Raw genomic sequence first — 18,484 nt, forward strand, 5'->3', positions numbered from 1 at the left:
GCCAGTCTATCCAGATGGGGTGCAGTCTGCCTCAACAAATCTGCCCAAGGGCTTTGGTCTCCAACGGAGAAATCCTGGTCCATCAACCACCTCAAGACGAGGGCTGTCCGGCTGGCCCTACGAGCATTTCTTCCTCTGGTCAAGGGACACAGTGGTTTGAGTGTTCCCAGACAATGTGACGATAGTAGCTTACATCAACCGACAAGGCGGGACATGGAGTCTCACGGTGGCATTGCAGGAGAGGCTATTTTTCACTTGGGTGAAGCGCCATCTCAAAGGAATCGCCGCGTCTCATGTCACGGGCATGGAAAAGGTACAGGCGGACTTCCTCAGCAGGCAACAGCTCGATCCAGGAGAGTAGGAGTTAGCTCCCAAAGCATGGAACCTCATTTGCGCCAGGTGGGGCATGCCTCAGTTGGATCTGATGGCAACTCGATCCAACGTGAAGACGGAGCGCTTCTTCAGCTGTCTTCGAAAAATAAGCTTGGTAGGACTGGACGCTCTGGTATGTCCATGGCCCACAGGCATTCTTCTCTATGCCTTTCCTCTCTGGCCTCTCATCAGTCAGCTTCTACGACACATAGAGCGGCATCCAGGCAGTGTAGTGTTGGTGGCTCCGGAGTGGCCACGTCGCCCGTGGTTCGTGGACATGGTGTTATTAGCCTTGGAAGGTCCTCTACAGCTGGAGCATCTTCCGCATCTACTCCGTCGGGCCCATATTTTCAGATCAGGAGGATCACTTCTCTCTCGCAGTCTGGCTTTTGAGAGACTGCGATTGCGATTGAGGGGATATTCCGAGCAGGTCATTTCCACTTTTCTTCAGGTGCATCGGCCTTCTATTTCTATGGCCTATGTTAGGGTCTGGAAGTTATTTGAGGAATGGTGTTGCCAGCGCTCCTTGGATTCTTTGTCAATGGAGATTCCCCAGGTGTTGGACTTCCTGCAACAGGGGTTGGCCAAAGGTTTAGCTTTCAACTCTCTTAGGGTTCAGGTGGCTGCCTTAGGTGCCTTAACGGGCAGAGTTCACAGTCTGTCGCTGGCAGTGCATCCAGACATTTCGCGATTCCTCAAAGGAGTAAAGCATTTACATCCTCCCGTACGCCTGTTATGTCCGGACTGGAGTTTGAACCTGGTGCTTGGGTGTTTTGAGGAGCCCCCTTTGAGCCTTTACGGAGGGCTCCCATTAAGGATTTGACCTTGAAGACCGTTCCTCGTAGCCATTGGTTCTGTTCGACGCATTTCAGAGTTACAGGCTTTGTCGTGTCGAGATCCTTTTCTTAGGATTTACGATGATAGAGTTTGCTGCACACGGTTCCTTCCTTTGTGCCCAAGGTGGTTTCTGCTGTTCATGTGAATCAGGCGGTGGATCTGCTAGGATTTCCGAACTGGTCCAGGAATTCTCCTCAGGAGAGGGAACTTCATCTTTTGGTTGTGCGTTGCGTTCTTTTGCGCTATTTGGAGGTTACTAATGACTTCCGGCGTTCGGACCATCTGTTTGTCTTGTTTGGGGGTCTTAAGAAGGGTGACAAGGCTTCGAAGGCGACGATTTCGTGCTGGATTAAGGAGGCTATCGCTGCAGCTTATGTTCCCCGTGGGCGTCAGGTGCCTGTGGGTCTGAGAGCTCATTCCACTAGAGCCCAGGCTACCTCCTGGGCTGAGTGTCAGCTTTTGTCGCCTCAGGAGATCTGCAGAGTGGCGGTTTGGTCCTCCCTGCTCACTTTCACCAAGCATTGTTGTTTGGATATGAGGGAGCAAGATGAATTGTCCTTTGAGGAGGGTGTACTGCGAGCGGGTCTTTCGGGTTCCCGCCCAGTGTAGAGTAGCTTGGGTACATCCCACTGGTCTAGGCTGATCTGGGTATGTTCAGGAAAGGAAAATTGGTTCTTACCTGCTAATTTTCGTTCCTGTAATACCACAGATCAGTCCAGAGACCCGTCCCACTTTTCAGATTCTAAAAGACTTCCTTGAGAGATGAAGAAACAATTTGATCTTTTTGCAAATGCTCCAGAAGGGGCAATTTCCGAGGTGGTCTAGTGGTTTTTTTGTTTTATCTGTTCCGGGCGAGAGGTTGGCGGTTAGCTTTTTGGGTTCCAACCCTCTTCGCCTTTTTAAGTAAAGTTTGGTTGTTTAGGCTTGGGTACAGGTCAATACTGAGGGGATGCAGGTGGCACTCTCGTTAAGTAGCAGTGCCCAAAGTTCTATGTTCTCTGACTCCATCTGCTGGTAGGAATGCACAACCCACTGGTCTGGACTGATCTGTGGTATTACAGGAATGAATATTAGCAGGTAAGAACCAATTTTTCTTTGTATACTCTTAACCTTTGCAGCTGCACCTTTCAGTTTTTTTCTAACTATTTTCCTCATTTTATCAAAGTTTCCCTTTTGAAAGTTTAGTGTTAGAGAGGTAGATTTACATATTGTCTCCATTCCAGACATTAGTTTAGATTTGATCATGTTATGATCACCTTTGCCAAGTGACCCCACAACCATTACCTCTCTCACCAAATCCTGCATTCTACTAAGAATTAGATTTAAAATAGCTCCCTCTTTCATCGGTTCCTGAACCAATTGCTCCATGAAGCAGTCATTTATTCCATTCAGGAACCTAGCATGTCCTGATATTACATTTATATCTCCCATTATTACTGCACCGCCAAATTAGTTAGCTTCCCTTATTTCTCTTAGCAATCTATTGTCCATCTCATCATTTTTGGCCAGGTAAACATCTATCACTATACTCTTCCCCAACAAGAGATTTCTACCCATAAAGATTCTACTGTGCATTTAGGGGTAGATTTTCAGACGAGCGCGAATAGCCTACTTTTGTTTGCGCTCCAGGCGCAAACAAAAGTACGCTGGATTTTAGTAGATACGCACGTAGTCGCGCGTATCGGCTAAAATCCTGGATCAGCGCGCGCAAGGCTATCGATTTCGTATAGCCTGCGCGCGCCGAGCCGCGCAGCCTACCCCCGTTCCCTCCTAGGCCGCTCCGAAATCGGAGCGGCCTAGAAGGGAACTTTCCTTTGCCCTCCCCTCACCTTCCCCTCCCTTCCCCTACCTAACCCACCCGCCCGGCCCTGTCTAAACCCCCATCCTACCTTTGTCGGGGGATTTACGCCTCCCAGAGGGAGGCGTAAATCCCCGCGCGCGAGCGGGACTCCTGTGCGCCGGCCCGCAACCTGGGGGCGGGTACGGAGGGCGCGGCCACGCCCCGGACCGCCCCAGGCCGTAGCCACGCCCCCGTACCCGCCCCCAAAACACTGCCGACACGCCCCCGCAACGCCGCACGCTCCGGCCCCGCCCCCCGACACGCCTCCCGACACGCCCACTCCGAAAACCCCGGGACTTACGCGAGTCCCAGGGTTCTGCGCGCGCCGGTGAGCCTATGTAAAATAGGCTCACCGGCGCGCAGGGCCCTGCTTGCGTAAATCCGCCCGGTTTTGGGCGGATTTACGCGAGCAGGGCTCTGAAAATCCGCCCCTTAGTCTCTTGTATGATCTTTATCCTGTTGAACTCTATGCCCTCCCAGTCATAAAGAGCCATGCCCCACCAAGTTGATCCTTCCTATCATTGCGATACAATTTGTACTCCGTTATAGCACTGTCCCATTGATTATCCTCCTGCCACCAGATCTCTGAGATGCCAATTATGTCTATCTCATCATTCACTGCTATCCACTCTAACTCTCCCACTTTACTTCTTAGACTTCTGGCATTGGCATACAGATGTTTCAAAGTGTGGTTTTTGTTTGTATTAACAACCTGCTTTTCAGTTGATAGGGATAATTTGGAATCCTTCAACTCAGATGATTCTTTATTTATAGACACATGAACTGCTTTTGCTTTTATTGGAACCTCTCTGTTGGGATGCCCTAAATCTCCTGTTTCATTAATATTCTTTGAAGATACTTCCCTCCGAACCATGCACTGCTGAGCAACTGTCAGCTTTCCCCCTTATTCTGGTTTAAAAGTTGGTCTATCTCCTTTTTAAAAGTTAGTGCGAGCAGCCTGGTTCCACTCTGGTTAAGGTGTTAAGGGGTTAAGAAAAGAATTCCTCTTCCCCAAAAGGTTGCCCAGTTTCTTACAAAACTGAATCCCTCTTCTCTGTACCATCGTCTCATCCATACATTGAGACTCTGGAGCTCTGCCTGCCTCTGGGGACTTGCACATCGAACAGGGAGCATTTCAGAAAATGCTACCCTGGAGATTCTGGATTTCAGCTTTCTACCTAAAACCCTAAATTTGACTTCCAGAACCTCCCTCCCACATTTTCCTATGTCATTGGGGCCCATATATACAACAACAACCGGCTCCTCCCCAGCAATGTCTAAAATCCTATTTAGGTGATGCATTAGGTCTGCCACCTTCACACCAGGCATGCAAGTTAACAAGCGGTCGTCACATCCACCAGTCACCCAGCTATCTGCATTTCTAATAATCAAATCACCAGCTATGAAAGCCAACCTAACCCTTCCCTTCTGGGCAATAGCCCTAGGAGACTCGTCCTCGGTGCAAGAGGGCAATGCATCACCTGGAGAGCAGGTCCTTGCTACAGGATCAATTCCTCCTACACCAGGATGATGCTCTCTGACCCGGTGATCTTCCTTCTCCAAGGTAACACCAGGGCTGCCAGACTGGAATTGGGGTTTGGCTACTATGTCCCTGATGGTCTCATCTGCCTCAGCTCCTCTAGGTCTGACACTCTAGCCTCCATCGATTGGACTCATTCTCTGAGAGCCAGGGACGTTTTGCACCGGGTACACACATTTTCAGGAACTGACATCTGTGGGATTTCTTGTTGTAAGCAAAAGGCATTGTACATGAGAAGGACAAATTCTGGTGAAAACGGTGAAGAGGAAACCAGTCCAAGCTCTGTTCTCCCGGGTCCCTTTCCTTCCAAGGGCTAGCAACATGTCCTGGCACCAGAGAGAGAACTGGAGGGTCACCAAAGCCTTCTCTAGCTGAGCCCCTGCTGCTATAACAGCTAAAATGGCTGTTGAAGTCTGGGTTGTGTGTATGTGTGTGTAAATGGAAGCCTGCCTGGTTTGTGTGTGTGTGTGTATGCATGTATGTGTGTGAAGAAAGTTTGTATTATCCACACTAATCCAAAAGCTCAGGGTGACTGGAAATGAAAAATTTTCAGTTATGAAGAACGGAGGATTTTTCCATTGTTATTACTTGTAATTATTGGGTGTTTGATTTGTCTGCTATTCTGAAATATTTTATTGCTGTTTGGAACATTTTAAAAACTTTTTATATGAGTTCTTAATTATTGGAATTTATTCTATTGGTCAGCTTTTTTAATATGGTTTATTATGCTTGATTTATATTTCTTGATTTTATTGTTTGATGATTTATGAGAACTAGTGATGTTTCTGTTTTTTCCATTGCTGCATTGCATACAGAGTCTGACTTGTTTCAGTTTCCAGTTCACTTTCTGTCTACACATTTCTATTTATGCTTTATGGCCTCTTTATTCTGTATTTGATGAGGGTTTGTCTGTATTCTGTATGTGTGACTGAAGTGGGATATTCTGCTAGCCTGTAGTTTCTGTGTAGGAATTTATAGCAGCCTGGTTTGTTCTGCTGTCCTAATGGAGGTGTTTCAGGGCCTGGCGTAATATTTGCAGTTTTGCCTTTTCATAGATAGGGTGGTTTTTGTTTGAGTACTGGCAATTAGCACTGTTTTGCTATGGGAATTTTACTATATTGTTATTGTCATTCAGTTTACTCAAGGCTCTCTGAAGGCCAAACCCACATCTAGCACATGCTACAATAGGTTTAACACCATATACGTTCCAAAGGTCTTTTTTTGCAGTGTTTTCTGGGTGGCACCACAGCAGTGCATGTTTTTCTGTACAACAAAATGGCGCCAGCTACAGAGCTCACCCAGTGCCATTTTTACTTACCGGTAGGTGGTACAGGAGCACCTGGGGATCACTCATGCACAATTGAGGTGTTTCGGACTTCTAGATGGGGTTCAGAGTGTATATCAGTTTTGAAAGTTTGGATTGCCAGAGGGAACAGAATTTTTTCCTTGGCGAATGGGGACCTGGGATAGAGCCTTACACCGACAGTTTCTATTGTGTATTGGTTACTGGGAAAACAATAAAAAATCTGAGTTAAAAAAACAGAATGCTGGCGGGAGGTTGGGGGGAGGCAGCACAGTAATTGTTCGAACAGAGTAGTAAAAACTCTAGTGCTGGCTTGGGGTGGACTAAACCTGTGCTTTCTGGACTGATATGGTGGAATGATAAGGAACTAAGTTTATACCTGAGGCAATGGAGGGTGAAGTGACTTATCTAAGATCACATGGAGCATCAGTGGGAGAAGCAGGATTTGAGCCCTGGCTTCCCTGGTTCTCATCCTGCTGTGCTAACCACTAGGCTACTCCTATGCCTGGAGGGAAGTACTGCCACCACTTCTTCGATACTGAGTAAGCTGGTGGGGTATACTGCTCCTAAAAACAAGCTGTGGTATGTCCATGGTGAATCCTGGGGTTCTCTCACTTCAATAGTAAATGCAGTCTAGTCTCACTTTCCTTCTCCCCACAATTGCACTAAGACTTTTTCTGGACCCTGTGTATCCCTGCTAACCTTCCCTCCGGGTCTTGTGAGCCCCAGCCCAACCCTTGTCTCATTTCTTTTATCACAGGCCCTCATCTCCATCCCTCATACCCCATCTTTGTAAACACACACTAACCTAATCATATTTCCTGAACATACACACATAAGCTTACCTCCCAGATCAGATTACTGGTTCTCTCTTTTTTCTCACATTTACCATTTCAAGGTCAGGCCTTTCTCACAGCTTCTGGTCTACACACAGGCTCACCTTCCAGTCCTGAACCAGTTCCTGCAACACTAGTTCCTGAACATACCCAGATCAGTCCAGACCAGTGGGTTGTGCATTCCTACCAGCAGATGGAGTCAGAGAACAAAATCTTTGGGCACTGCTACTTAACCGAAAGTGCCACTTGCAGTCCTCCAGTATTTCTCTGACTCCAGCAGATGGTAGAGATGCAAACCTGCAGTCTGTTAGTTAAAAAAAAAAAAAAAAAAAAAAAAGGTATTAGGGAAAGGTTTTTTTCCTAGGTTAGGCTAGTTAGTAGTTAGTGGTGTAGCTTCCTGAGGTGTTAAGCACCTTCGTGGGCCATCCGTCAGTTGAAGCTGGGCGTCTGGGGGGTTGGATACCCCTGCCTGCGTCTCGCCCGCAACGGTCCATTGTCTCGATAGCCAGGGGCTCCTGGTTTCCTCAACCACTGAGGAGGCTCCTCTCACTCCTTTCCTCGGGCTCCAACAGTGCCAGTGTAAAGTTTCTTTAAAAAAAAAAAAAAGGAACTGAAGGCTTTCAAGGTAGGCGGAGTTGCTTTGGGGGACGGGCCATGCCTTTTCGTCGGCAGGCCAGTCGGAGTGGGGAGCTCGACCCTGTGGTTCCTAACGATGGCCCAGGGCTCCGGGTAGGTTGGCGGGGGGGAAGGCCTTCGCACACATGCTAGGCAGCATTTATTTCGCGCCGGCAGCTCTCCTCAGAGCAGTTTTGCGTCTGCAGGGAGTTTACTATTTTTAGCTCCTGCAGTCGCGTGAAGGTTTCCCGGCCTGATTTTTTTTCTTTTTTTTGACAACCGCATGGCGGCTCGGTCTGGTGTATGGGTACCTGCCGCGCGTGTGGGACGTCAGGGCAGGCCCTAAATGATAGTTCCCTGTACGTACCTGGATCAGTCCAGACAGTGGGTTATGTCCCCAGTCCAGCAGATGGAGTCAGCACAAGCTTCGAGGGGGCGTATCCATATATACCACTACCCCCTCTGCAGGAGTTCAGTATCTTCTGACTCCAGCAGATGAGAGTAGGGGTATCACGGATTCCCCAATCTAGCAGGGAATTCTTTTCTTCTGCTTCTTTTTTCTGATTTCTTCTGATTTCTCTATTTGGATCAAGTTTAAAGTTGCAAAAAAAAAAAAAAAAAAAAAAGTGCTAATTTGTGGGGAGGCGTGGTTTGACTGCTCTGCTCTGGTTGTCTCTGCGTCTTTGTTCCCTTAGACCTTGGGGGTAAGTTGTATTTTTTTTTTTCTCTTGTTCCGTTTTCTTTTCAGCACTCTCATTGTTGGTGCCTCGCGGAAGCCGGTGGGGCCGGCCTCTCCGCGATTTTCCCTCTCCCCCGGTCGCTTGTGCACCGCGTGGGCTGCTGGAACAGGCAGGCAGGGACTTCTACAACGGGCAGGGTGGCCGAGTAGGCCCCCCCGCGGCATTTTCTTGTACTCTGGGAAGCGGGCAGCGCAGGCCGATCGGGCCCCCCCGCGACGGTTCCCCTTGTCTTTGGCCCCCCCCGAGGCTCTTATTTTTTATTATGATTTTTTTCTTGGATTCTCGCCGGAGGACCCGATGCCGCGGCCGTTGCACTGCGCGGCCTGCGGCGATCAGGGGGCCCGGATTTCCCGCGAGGGCATCTGCGCGGAGGAGAAGGCACCTCGCAGTCGCCCCGCAAATTTTTCATTTTTATCACCTTTGCCCGGGCGGCGGGGGCCGGCCACTCCACCAGTTTTGGCGGGAACGGCGGCCATTTTGCATACTCAGCGCGCCGAGGGCACTGAGACGGCACAGGGGAACAGCGATTTCACCGACATTTTTCTCCCGATTTTGGGGCCGGGGCTTGGCTCTCAGCTCCAAGGATCAGCGGACCCTCCCTCCTCTGGGCCCCCCCCCAAGCAGGCCGGGGTTTTCCCCAGAATTCATTTTGCTAATGCACACGGCCTATCTGCAGGGCCTGGAGGCCCCCGCGGGACTCCCCCCAGCGAAGATGCCCAGGATCTCGGCTACACCCCAGGCCCCTGACCCGGGGTTGGCAGGGGCCCCTCAGGCCCCCACCCGGGTTCGGCTGACCCCCGCGGCAGGGGGGAGCGGCTGTCTCGGTGGACCATACTCCGGAGCTTCCGGACTTGGGGCAAGGGGACGGAACGTCTGAGGGGGATGACCCGTGCCTGCTACGCCGATTTCGGAGGGAAGTGCCAGACGATCTCATTCCACAGATCATACAGACATTGGATCTGGATCCGCCCCCGGATCCGCCTGCTCCTGGGGTTCCCGCTGTCGTTACCTCTTCATAGAAGGGTGATCCGGTCCTGGCGGCCGAGGGCCAGGGTTTTTTTCCCTCCCACGAGTCCTTTCTCCAACTTCACACTAGGGAATGGGATACGCCGGAGTCTTCCCTGAAAGTCAGCCGTGACATGGCGAAGCTGTATCCTCTGCCGGAGGATTTCCTGGAGCTCATTAAAGTTCCCAAAGTGGACTCTGCGGTGTCGCCAGTCACGAAGAGGACGACTATACCAGTAACGGGAGGTGCGGCCTTGCGGGATACGCAGGATCGCAAGTTGGAAGTGTTTCTCAAGAGGGTCGTCGAAGTCTCCGCCCTGGGCATGCGGGCAGTGATGTGTAGTTCGCTTGCTCAGCGAGCTAGCCTTCTCTGGGTGCAACAACTTCTGACGTCTCAGGACCTGCTGGCCGAGGAGGCCGCCCAGGCGGATCGGCTAGAGGCTGCTGTAGCGTACGGGGCGGATGCCTCGTACGATCTTTTTTGAGTCCTGGCAAGGTCCATGGTCTCGGTGGTGGCGGCACGGAGTCTGGGCTCTCTCCCGTTCAGGGGCAAGTTCCTCTTCGGGGAGGATTTGGATCAGATTATCAAATCCCTAGGGGAAAACGCTGTTCATCGGCTCCCAGCGGATAGACACCGCCCGTCTAAGGCTTCCGCCTCTTCCCGGACCAGAGCCAGGGCGCAGAGGCGCTACAGGGGCTACAGGTGGGCGGCGCCCCGACCCTCCGCTCCCCGGTCGCAGCCCTGGTCGCGCTCCTTCTGCGGTCGGAGGGGCGCGCATGACGCGTCCGGTTCCGGGAACCCTCCTCCTATGTCTTCCCAATGATGCCAGGCTCACCCACTCCTCCACCCCCAGGATGGGGGGTCGTCTAGCGATTGTTTACAAGGAGTGGGTGCGAATCACTTCGGACCAGTGGGTCCTGGATACCAGGCACCACGGCTACGCCTTGGAATTTATCCGCCCTCCGAGGGGAAGATTCATCTTCTCCCCCTGTGGCTCGGCTCTCAAGAGAAGAGCGGGGCAGTCGACGCTGGACAGGCTCTGTGGGATAGGAGCCTTTGCGCCCGTGCCTTTTGGAGAGGGGGGCTCGGGCCACTATTCCATTCACTTCGTCGTGCCCAAGAAGGACGGCGCCTTCCGGCCCATACTGGACCTAAAAGAAGTCAACAGGTCGCTCCGAGTTGTCCGGTTCCGCATGGAGACGCTCCGGTCAGGAATTGCGGCGGTGCATCAGGGGGAGTTCCTCGTCTCCCTGGACTTAACGGAGGCCTATCTACACATTCCCATCTGCCCGGATCATCATCGGTTCCTCCGTCTCAAGATTCTGGACCAGCATTTTCAGTTCACGGCTCTCCCGTTCGGGTTGGCGACCGTGCCTCGCCCCTTCACCAAGATCAGGGTAGTCGTGGCTGCGGCCCTCAGGAAGGAGGGCATCCTGGTCCATCCTTATCTGGACGATTGACTCATCCGGGCAAAGTTCTTCAACCACCGCCGGACAGCGGTGGCCCAGGTAGTGCAGTTCCTTCATTCCCTGGGATGGGTAGTGAACTTCTCCAAGAGCTCCTTCGTGCCCTCGCAGCGCATGAATTTTCTGGGGGCGACCTTCGACACACTTCTGGGCACGGTCTGTCTGCGCCAGGACAAGGCTCAATCCTGGCGGGATCACATACAGCGGTTCTCTGCGTTCCCGTTCCCACCTCCTGGGACTACCTGCAACTCCGGGGAGTGATGGGTTCCCCCATCGACCTTGTTCCTTGGGCATTTGCGCACCTGCGGCCCTTACAGTGGGCGCTCCTCTCCCGTTGGAAACCGATCTCACAGGATTATCAGGTGCTGCTTCCTCTTCCACGGAATGCCCGGGACAGTCTGGCTTGGTGGTTGGACCCGTCGAATCTAGCTCGCGGCGTGTCCCTCGAGCTGTCAAATGGGGTGGTGGTAACCACGGATGCCAGCCTCGCCGGCTGGGGAGCAGTCTGTGATTGAAGCGCCACGCCGGAGACGTGGTCCGCGGTGGAGGCGAGGTGGTCAGTCAATCGCCTGGCAACCAGAGCGGCCAGACTAGCTCTGCAGCTTTTCCTCCCTCTTCTCCGGAACAGGGAGGTCAGGATCCTATCAGACAATGCGACCACCGTTGCCTACATCAATCGGCAGGGAGGCATCCGCAGCCCGCAGGTTGCGCTCGAAGCAGCGATGCTGATGCAGTGGGCAGAACGACATCTCGTCCGGCGAGCGGACTCGCACATCGCCGGTGTGGACAACTTCCAGGCGGACTTTTTCAGTCGTCAACTGCTGGCTCCCGGAGAGTGCTCCCTCTCCGGCGAGGCAATGCGGCTCTTCGTCCACTGGTGGGGGGCCCCCCACTTGGACCTGATGGCGCCCGCTCTCAGCGCCAAGGCCCCACGCTTCTTCAGTCACAGGAGAGAGCGCGGCGCAGAGGGAGTGGATGCCCTGGTTCTTCCGTGGCCGTCCCACCTTCTACTCTACGTTTTCCCACCGTGGCCACTGGTGGGCAGGATCATCCGCAGAATAGAAGCCCATCAGGGTACTGTGATCCTCGTCGCCCCGGAGTGGCCCAGGCGTCCCTGGTTCGCGGACCTCTTGCAGCTGGTGATCGAAGGACCGATCCGACTAGGGCATCTCCCCCGTCTTCTTCATCAGGGCCGGGTGTTTTTTGACCAGGCAGGAGCGGCCTGGTTTTTGAGAGGAGTCGACTCCGGCGCCGGGGTTACCCGGAGGCGGTAGCCTCGACGCTGTTGCGGTCGCGGAAGACCTCGACTTCGGTGGCCTATGTTCAGGTTTGGAAGGTCTTCGAGATGTGGTGCACCAGCCAAGACACGAGACCCACACGGGTTTCTGTATCTCAGATCCTGCAGTTTCTCCAAGCGGGGGTGGATAAAGGGCTTGCCTATAATTCCCTATGGAGGTTCTCTCCTACAGCAACCTGACATCGCACGGTTCCTCAAGGGCGGCAAGCAGCTGCGTCCTCCGTTACGGGACCCTCGTCCCTCCTGGAGTCTTAATCTCGTGCTTCGCACTCTGTCGGGACCGCCTTTCGAACCACTACGCAGTGCATCGATTACGGATTTCACGCTCCAGACGGTATTTCTTGTGGCCATCTGTTCTGCTCGACGCATTTCTGAGCTGCAGGCTCTCTCCTGTAGGGAGCCTTCTCTTCGATTCACTGATTCTGGAGTTTCACTTCGCACCGTTCCATCTTTCCCTCCGAAGGTGGTCGCTGCGTTTCACTTGAACCAGACGGTGGTACTACCGTCCTTCGCTCCCTCCGAGTCGAAGACTCTCCGTCTCTTGGATGTCAAGTGCACGTTGCGCCTCTATCTGGAGGCTACTCACGGGTTCCGGCTCTCTGACCATCTCTTCGTCCTGTGGTCCGGTCCCAGGAAAGGGGCTCAGGCCTCGAAGACGACCATGGCTAGATGGTTGAAGGCCGGCATTGCCGCGTCCTGCATTGGGACGGGGTGGACTCCTCCACCCTGTATCAGAACGCATTCTACACGTTCTCAGGTAGCCTCCTGGGCGGAGGTTCACTCGGTCTCTTCTCGAGAGATCTGTCGAGCGGCAACCTGGAAGTCGTTACACACGTTCTCTAGGCATTATTGCCTACATCTCGCCCCTTCAGTTTCTGGACACTTTGGCGAGCAGGTTCTCCGAGCAGGCCTCGCAGGACCCCACCCGATTTAGGGAAGCTTGGGTACATCCCACTGTCTGGACTGATCCAGGTACGTACAGGGAAAAGAAAATTATTACTTACTTGCTAATTTTCGTTCCTGTAGTACCATGGATCAGTCCAGACGCCCGCTCTATGTTTTCTGGCAGTATTCTGTGTCTTCACGGTTTTCCGTTTTCACTGCTTTCACAGCTCCCTACAGGTTGGTAGGATGTTTACAGTTAATTGTTGCGGTTACAATGACTATTCATTGCCTGTTTTATACAAACTTGATCCAGAGGGGTTCTCTCTACTCGGGCTTTGATATACTCGATACTGAACTCCTGCAGAGGGGGTAGTGGTATATATGGATACGCCCCCTCGAAGCTTGTGCTGACTCCATCTGCTGGACTGGGGACATAACCCACTGTCTGGACTGATCCATGGTACTACAGGAACGAAAATTAGCAAGTAAGTAATAATTTTCTTTTCCCTTTGTTCTGCCTGTTCCACAGGGCAGGAGGAAACTTCCTCTGGGGAAGCAGCAGGCAGACAAGGGCTCTGTTCCTCCGGGTCGCAGTCCTCCTCGGCAGGGGAGGGTGGCTCGCGGCAGGTGCCACAGGAGGAGGCCCCTCCCATTCTATCCCCGGTGGACCAGGTTCCCATTTTTGGGGATGACCCTGGGCTACCGGACCCTCCTGCGGGGGGAGGGGGGGGGGGTGCTGCACCAGGCATTCCTATTTAGGAAACAGGAGATCCTGAAGAGAGCAGCACAGCCGGAACCTTTGGCGGAACCTCCACCAAAGCGGATACCTAAGGGGTTCCCGGACTGCCATCCACCTGCAGGGGCTCGACAAGGGGCTCCAGGTGAGGATAGGTTGCAGGCCCCACTCGGGGACATCTCGGACCCTGGGGTGGATCAGGATCTGGGACTCACCCAGGATATGGGTGATGTGATCCAGGACGACCCGGACCAAGACGACCTTCCACCCTCGGAAGGCGATGATCCCAGCATGGTATGCTTATTTAAGTGAGAGGAGCTTCGACCTCTCATTCCCCAGATCTTGGAGGTCCTGGGGATCAAGGTTTCGCAGGAAGAATCAGACAGCGAAGGTGTCAACCCGGTCCTGGATGGGATTCGGGGTCCGACAACTTCCTTCCCATTACCTAAGAAGATCCACAAGCTGGTGACCCGGGAGTGGGACTCGCCAGATGCTGGTTTAAAAGTGGGAAGAGCCATGGCGATACTTTACCCTCTGTCATAGGATGTATTGGATCTTTTAAAGATACCGAAGGTGGATGCGGCGGTGTCTGCCGTGACTAAGAAGATCACCATTCATGTGGCCGGGGCCGCTGCACTGAAGGTCATTCAAGACCGCAAATTGGAGATTCACCTTAAGCGAGTCTTCGAGGTCTCAGCACTGAGTCTCAGGGTGGCGATTTGCACCAGCCTCATGCAGAGAGCCTGTCTTTGCTGGGTCCAGGAGGTGTCCGCAGCGCCCAGTGCCAACGGCAGGGGGCCTTTGCAAGCCACATATTTGGAGGCAGGGGTTGCCTATGTCGCAGATGCGTTGTATAACTTGGTACGGACCTCGGCGCGTAGTATGGTGTCTGCTGTTATGGCTCGTAGACTACTCTGGTTGCGTAATTGGTCAGCAGATTTATCTTCCAAGTCTCAACTCTGTAACCTCCCCTTTAAGGGCAAGCTTCTCTTCGGGGAGGATCTGGACCAGTTGGTGAAATTGGTGGGGGAGTCCAAAGGCAACCGACTGCCGGAGGATAGGAAAACTTCTGGGAAGGTTTTTCCCCCTCAGTCTCATTTTCAGGATTCTCGCAGATTTCGCTCTGGTAGGTCTTCAGCTCCTTCGGGGCCCAGGAGTGAAGTATCGCGTCACTTCACGGGTCAAGCGCGAAGCAGTACAGGGGACCCTACAACAGCTGCTCAATCTCTGGGTCATTGTTCCAGTTCCCCTTGCAGAGCAGGGCAAGGGACGGTATTCGGTCTACTTTGTGGTTCCCAAGAAAGAGGGCACCTTTCGTCCCATTCTGGATTTGCAGAAGGTGAACAGGTGTCTGCAAGTTCCCTATTTTCGCATGGCGACCTTGAGAACTGTGGTGGCCGCGGTACTCAAAGGGGAGTTTCTCGCGTCATTAGACCTCACCGAGGTGTATCTCCACATCCCGATTCGCCGGGCTGAGCAGCGGTTCCTCTGCTTCAAGGTGATGGGCCAACATTTCCAGTTTCAAGCTCTTCCTTTCGGCCTGCTGATGGCCCCACATACTTTCACCAAGGTAATGGTGGTCGTGGCAGTGTTCCTGCGCAAGGAGGGAGTCCTTGTTCACCCGTATCTCAGCGACTGGCTAATTCGAGTGAAGTCTCAGGAGGACTGCGTTAAGATCGGTCCAGAGGGTGATGCTGCGGTCGCTCGGCTGGGTCATAAATGTCTAGAAAAGTCACTTGGAGCCCACGCAGTCACTGGTCTACTTGGGGGTGCTCTTCGACACCTTTCGAGGCAAGGTTTCTCTGGCATCGGACTGTGTAACAAAGTTGCAGGATCAGGTCAAGGCCTTGCTTCAGAGGAAGACTCCAATGGTTTGGCATCACTTACAGGTTCTGGGATCCATGGCCTCTGCCTTGGATTTGGTCCTGTGGGCATTCGCTCATTTGCGTCCGTTGCTGTTATCGAGGTGGAGTCCGGTGTCTGAACAGTTCCATGTACCGTTGCCTCTACTTCCAGAGTCAGTCTATCATGGTGGCTTTCACATAGCAACCTGATACAGGGAGTGGATTTGGACCCCCGAATTGGGTGGTTATCTCAACGGATGCCAGTCTGTCCAGCTGGGGAGCAGTTTGCCTCAACAAATCTGCCAAAGTTTTGGGCCCCAAAGGAAAAATCCTGGTCCATCAACCACCTTGAGATGAAGGCTGTCTGACTGGCCCTCCGAGCATTTCTGCCGCTGGTCGAGAACACAATGGTTCGAGTGTTCTCAGACAATGCTATGACGGTAGCTTACATCAACCAGCAAGGCGGGACACGGAGTCTCGCGGTGGCATTGGAGGCGAGGCTGTTGTTCGCTTGGGTGGAGCGCCATCTGAAAGGAATCACCGCGTCACATATCGCAGGAGTGGAAAATGTTCAGGCGGACTTTCTCAGCAGGCAACATCTCAATTCGGGGGAGTGGGAGTTAGCTCACGAAGCTTGGAACCTCATTTGCGCCAGTTGGGGCGTGCCTCAGTTGGATCTGATGTCAACTCAGGCCAATGGGAAGACTGAATGCTTCTTCAGTCGTCGTCGAGAAATAGGCTCAATAGGATTGGATACCCTAGTGTGTCCGTGGCCCACGGGCATTCTTCTCTATGCCTTTCCCCCCTGGCCTCTCATCGGTTGGCTTCTCCATGTAGTGTTGATGGCTCTGGAATGGCCGCATCGCCCATGGTTTACAGACATGGTGCGATTAGCTCTGGAAGGTCCTCTGCAGTTCGCCCATCCTCCGCATCTACTCCATCAGGGGCCCATATTTTCGGATCAGGAGGATCACTTCTCTCTCGTGGTTGGCTTTTGAGAGGCGGCGATTGCAATTGAGGTGATATTCAGAGCAGATCATTTCCACTCTTCTTCAGGCTCATCGACCGTCTACTTCTATGGCCTATGTTAGGGTCTGGAAGTTGTTTGAGGCATGGTGCCGCCAGCGCTCCTTGGATCCTTTGTCAATGGAGATTCCCCAGGTGTTGGATTTCCTTCAACAGGGGTTGGCCAAAGGTTTAGCTTTTAACTCACTTCAGGTTCAAGTGGCTGCTTTAGGTGCTTTAAGGGTCAGGGTTCACAGTCGGTCGCTGGCAGTGCACCCAGATATTTTGCGGTTCCTCAAGGGAATAAAGCATTTACATCCTCCCGTATGCCCGTTATGTCCAGATTGTAGTTTGAACCTGGTGCTTCGCGTGTTTTGAGCCTTTACACAGGGCTCCCATTAAGGGTTTGACCTTGAAGACCGTTTTCCTCGTAGCCATTTGTTCTGCACGACGCACTTCAGAGTTACAGGCTTTGTCGTATCGGGATCCTTTTCTTAGGATTTACGATGATAGAGTTTCGTTGCACACGGTTCCTTCTTTCGTGCCCAAAGTGGTCTCTGCTTTTCATGACAATCAGGCGGTGGATCTGCCAGGATTTCTGCAGTGGTCCAGGGATTCCCCTCAGGAGAGGGAACTTCAACTTTTGGATGTGCGTCGCGTTCTTTTGCGCTATTTGGATGTTACCAATGACTTCTGGTGGTCGGACCATCTGTCTTGTTTGGGGGTCCTAAGAAGGGTGACAGGGCTTCTTCGGCAACGATTTCACGCTGGATTAAGGAGGCTATCTCTTTGGCTTATGTTCCCTGCGGGCGTCAGGTGCCTGTGGGTCTGAGAGCTCATTCCACTAGGGCCCAGGCTACCTCCTGGGCTGAGTGTCAGCTTCTGTCGCCTCAAGAGTTCTGCAGAGTGGCGGTCTGGTACTCCCTTCACACTTTCACCAAGCATTATCGTTTGGATGTTAGGGCGCACGATGAATCGTTCTTTGGTGAGGGTGTTTTGTGCACGGGTCTTTCGGGTTCCCACCCATTGTCGAGTGGCTTGGGTACATCTCACTGTTCTGGACTGATCTGTGTATGTTCAGGAAAGGAAAATTGGTTCTTACCTGCTAATTTTCATTCCTATAATTCCACAGATCAACCCAGAGGCCCGTCCCCTTTTCAGATTCCGAAATACTACCTTGAAAGGTGATATTTTCCTGAAGAAACAATTTGGTTCTTTTGCAAATGCTCCGGAAGGAGCAAGTTCTGAGGTGGTTTTTGTTTTATTTGTTCTGAGCGAGGGGTTGGCTGTTGCGTTTTTGGGTTCCAACCCCATTCGCCCTTTAGTAAAGTTTAGTTGTTTGGGCTTGTGTACAGGACAATACTGAGGGACTGCAGGTGGCACTCTCGGTTATGTAGCAGTGCCCAAAGTTTTTGTTCTCTGGCTCCATCTGCTGGTAGGAATGCACAACCCAGGAACGAAAATTAGCAGGTAAGAACCAATTTTCCTGTCCTTCTGTCTTTAACTTGGGTCCTTACTTTCTTAGCTCCTGCATGCCAGCCTGCAGCAACACCCCTTGCTCCAGGTGCTCTCCTTGCATCCCATGCCTTTCCAGGTCACTACACATGCTCCCAAGTGACAGGCCGATACAGTAAAACCCGCGGGAAAGCCGGTGCTCTGAGGTGAGCGCCCACTCTCCCGACGCGCGCACAGGCCACTCTCCTATGTGGGCGATTTAGTATGCAAATGAGGGCCCATGGTAAAAAGAGGCGCTAGGGACACTAGAGCGTCCCTAGCGCCTTTTTTTTGACAGGAGAGGTGGCTGTCAGCGGGTTTGACAGCCGACGCTCAATTTTGCCAGCATCTGTTCTCAAACCCGCTGACAGCCACAGGTTCGGAAAACGGACGCCAGCTTTACCCCCCTTACTGGATAAGGGGTAAAGCTAGCGCGTTGAAAATGCGTTGAACACGCGCGTCCAAACTCCACCGGAGTGCACTGTACTTTATCGGCCCGTATGAGAGTCAGTGCTTTCATGTTAGTTTTTAAATATTGCTTTTAGCCTTCTTTACCTACCCATTACAGGCAGATTGGCAGAGTCTGCCCTCAGCAGTCCAAGTCCACCTTTCCAGCAGTTGGTTGGTTATGGCCAAGCATAGTTTCATCCATTAGTTTGTGCCTGCTA

At 52.6% G+C, this 18,484-nt stretch overlaps 1 protein-coding gene across 6 annotated transcripts in view; it reads left to right on the forward strand.

The window, feature by feature from the left end:
- Positions 1-18,484, forward strand: part of LOC115096294 (synaptonemal complex central element protein 1-like) — a 226,874-nt gene that overhangs the window by 138,669 nt on the left and 69,721 nt on the right. The gene's annotated exons all lie outside the window — the stretch shown is intronic.

The sequence above is a fragment of the Rhinatrema bivittatum genome, chromosome 1 (assembly GCF_901001135.1).
Source record: "Rhinatrema bivittatum chromosome 1, aRhiBiv1.1, whole genome shotgun sequence".
NCBI lineage: Eukaryota > Metazoa > Chordata > Amphibia > Gymnophiona > Rhinatrematidae > Rhinatrema > Rhinatrema bivittatum.